The sequence below is a fragment of the Carlito syrichta genome, unplaced genomic scaffold (assembly GCF_000164805.1).
Source record: "Carlito syrichta isolate Samal-C Ts95f unplaced genomic scaffold, Tarsius_syrichta-2.0.1 Scaffold309021, whole genome shotgun sequence".
NCBI lineage: Eukaryota > Metazoa > Chordata > Mammalia > Primates > Tarsiidae > Carlito > Carlito syrichta.
Genome location: NW_007253117.1, coordinates 292,182 through 296,005, shown reverse-complemented (window position 1 = coordinate 296,005; position 3,824 = coordinate 292,182). Strand labels below are relative to the sequence as shown.

The window sequence follows — 3,824 nt, the reverse complement described above, 5'->3', positions numbered from 1 at the left end:
AGGTGGCGGTGGCCAGGAGTGGCCACTGCACTCCAGTCTGGGCGAGGGAGTGAAACTCCAACTCAAAAAAAAAAAAAAAAAAAAAAAAAAAAGGAAGGGGAGATTATCAAGGGGTGCCTAACAAAATCACAGAAGTTCTATAAATCTGTATGTAGTAGTCAGAGACAGAGATGTCACAGAGATTTGAATGGTGAGATAAATTTGACAACATATAAATTCTTCATTGCTGATTAAAGGTGGCCACATGCCCAAGAATGTGAGTGGTTTCTAGGATCTGAGGTTAGCACCTAGCCAATAGCCTGTGAAGAAAAAGGTGAGTCACTACTATCACTGCAATAAACTGAATTTTGCAAACAGCTTGAATGATCTTGGAAGAAAAATTTTCCCCAGGGTTTTCACAACCCAGTTCAGCTAATGCCTTGATTTCAGCATTGTGATATATTGAGCAGACAGCCAATTATGCCATACTGAACTTCTGACGTAAAGAACAGTGACCTAATGCAACCATGGGAACAGCAAAGGGAATTCTAAGGATGATAACAGAAGGAACTTGAAAATCACAGTTGAACAGTGGCCTAAAGAAAAAGATTTTGGACTTGTGAGCCTGGCTTCAGCTCCAGCCCCAGCCCCAGCCCCAGCCTTAGCCCTGCCACCTCGGCATCACTTCGGAGCGCGGAGACAGCTGACAGCACGTTCACGATCCACTGGGATCCTGCGATCCCCGCCGCTGTTATGAACATCCGCAATGCAAGGCCGGGGGACCTGATGAACATGCAGTACTGCAACCTCCTCTGCCTGCCCGAGAACTACCAGATGAAATACTACTTCTACTATGGCGTCACCTGGCCCCAGCTGTCTTACATTGCTGAAGATGAGAAAGGGAAGATTGTGGGGTACATTCTGGCCAAAATGGTAGAAGACCCAGATGGCATGGCCTATGGTCATGTCACTTCACTGGCTGTGAAGCGTTCCCACCGGCGCCTTGGCGTGGCCCAGAAGCTGATTGATCAGTCCTCTCGAGCCATGATAGAGAACTTCAATGCCAAATATGTCTTCCTGCATGTCAGGAAGAGTAACCGGGCCGCCCTGAACCTCTATTCCAACAATCTCAACTTTCAGATTATTGAAGTGGAGCACAAATACTATGCAGACGGGGAGGACGCATATGCCATGAAGCGTGATCTCACCCAGATGGCAGAGGAGCTGAGGCTGCACCTGAAGCTGAAGGAAAAGGGCAGGCATGTGGCGCTGGGTGCCACTGACAACAAGGTGGAGAGCAAAGGCAATTCGCTTCTGGATTTGGGAGCAGTCTATCATGAAGAGAAGGGCCTGGCAGCTGAGGGCAGTGGTGGGGACACCAAGGACCTCAGCAATGTCAGCGAGAGCACAGATGTCAAGGACAGGTCGGAGGCCTCTGACTAGGCCTCCTAGAACCTGCTCCATCCTGTTCTCACCTTACGAGCTTTCACAGTAAATTTCTCCCCGTGGTCCTGGAGGAAAAAGAAGAAAAACAATTGATGTTTAAAACTCTATGTACTTACTCTTTTCATAAAATAAACATATTTTTTAAAAAAAGCGGCTGGCACCTCTTTCTTGCTCTCTTTCTCCTGCTCTCGCTGTATGACACTCCTGCTCTCTCTCCACCTTCCATCAGGATGGTAAGATTCCTGAGACCCCACCAGAAGCCCAGAAGATACCAGTACCATGTAGAAACGTGAGTCAAAATAAAGCTTTTTTCCTGATAAATTTAAAACAAACAAAAGAAATATAAACTACTAAATAAGTGCTGTTTTTAGCTTCTAAATTTGTGGTAATTTGTTACACAAAAATAGAAATATAATACAATGGCAATAAGATTGAGACTTTTCAACATACAAGAGACATTCTTTCAATTTTTCAAGCCTATTTACTTTGAAAAAAAAATCTTTGAAAAGATAATCCAAACAATGGCAGTCGGTGCCCCTGACTGCAAGATGTATGTAAACTCCAGAGAGGCACGAAAATTTGTCTCCCAACAGAAGCGTCCACATTTCTCATTACTCATAGATTTCTTAGCATAACCATGAAGGCCAAAAGAGAGTAGGATGATATATTCAAAGTGTTGAAAGAAAAAAATGCCTACAAAGAATACCTGGCAAAACTGTCTTTTAAAAATGAAGCAGATTTAGCCTGGCGTGGTAGCACACGCCTGTAGTTCCAGTTACTTGGAAGGCTCAGGTGGAAGGATCGCTGGAGCCCAGTAGGTCGAGGCTGCGGTGGCCGAGGCTGTGGTGGCCGGGAGCGGCCACTGTACTCCAGTCTGGGTGACTGAGTGAGACTCCATCTCAAAAAAAAATAATAAATAAATAAATAAATAAAAATGAAGCAGAGATAAAGACTTTCCCAGACAAACAAAAACTGGAAACGTTAGTCTCATCTAGAGCCACCTTAAAAGAAATGCTAAAAGAAGTTATTTAAGTGAAATGAAAAGATACTATTTGAAAGTATAAATATAACTGGTAGAAGCAAATATGTAGACAAATACAGAATAATGTAACCTTAGTATAAGAGCTAAAAGCCAAAAGTAGTAAGAATGCCAATAATCACAAAAAAATTGCGTACAGATATGCAAAATAGAAATAAGTAAATTCCAACATCAATAACATAAAATATTAGGAAGGAGCAAAAATTAGAATTTTTGTATGCATTTGAAGTTATTATCACCTTTAAGTAGATGGTTATAATTATAAAAAGTTTTATGTGAACCTCATGGTAACCACAAAGAAAGAAACCTATAATAAATACAAAAAAGGTAAAGATAGCCGAATCAAGTATATCACTACAAAAAGAAAACACATCAAATCACACTTGAAGACAAGAAGAAAGGAGGAAAGAAACAAAAGAACTACAAAACAGGTTATAAAACAACTAAAAAACTGGCAGTAGTAAGTACTTACCTATCATAATTACTCTAAATGTAAATGGATTAAACTAATCAATCAAAATACATAGTTATAGCCCTTGGACTTGGACTGAACCATGCTACCAGCTTTTCTGGTTCTTCATCTTGCAGATGGTCTATCATGAGACTTCTGAACCTTCATAATCAAGTGAGCCAATTTCCCTAAAGAATGCTGTTTCATATATCTATCTATATAGCCTATCAGTTTTGTTTATCTGAAGAACCCTGACTAAAACAATCATAAAAAAATCTTAAATTCAAAAGATATCATACAGATAGCTATATGACGCCTATAAAAGACTTACTTTAGAATTAAGGAAACACATAGCCTGAAAGTAAAGGAATTGAAAAAGATATTTCATGCAACTTATAACAAAAAGGGAGCAGATACAATTATAGTTATATCAGACAAAATAGATCTGTCAGAAACTGTCACAAGAGACAAAAAGGTTATTATATAATAATAAAAGGATTAATAAAAGGATTAATTTATAATCTGTTCTTTAACAGGAAGATATAAAAATTAAAATATATTTATATATATACACCTAACAATAAAGCACCTATACATGTAACTCAAACAGATCTGAAGGAAGAAATACACAACAATACAATAATAGTAGGGGACTTCAATCCCCCACTTTTGATAATACATAGATAACCCAGACATAATATCAATAATGAAACAGCAGAACTCAACAACACTATAGGCCAAATAGTCCAAACACACATGTACAAAACTTTCCACCCAACAACTGAAGAATACATTTGTTTTTTTCAAATACACATGAAATGTGCACCAAGATAGACCACATATTAGGTCACTGTGATGACAGATTTTGTCTAGATTAAGGGACACTCAGCTGGTAAAAGCATTATTTAT

The 3,824-nt window shown here is 39.2% G+C and overlaps 1 pseudogene across 1 annotated transcript; it reads left to right on the top strand.

Moving 5' to 3' along the window:
• The first annotated feature begins 622 nt into the window (after positions 1 to 622).
• On the top strand, positions 623 to 1,422 carry LOC103269021 (annotated as a pseudogene). The gene has a single exon (XR_504850.1). The product of XR_504850.1 is annotated as an N-alpha-acetyltransferase 10 pseudogene (transcript).
• Positions 1,423 to 3,824: the final 2,402 nt, after the last annotated feature.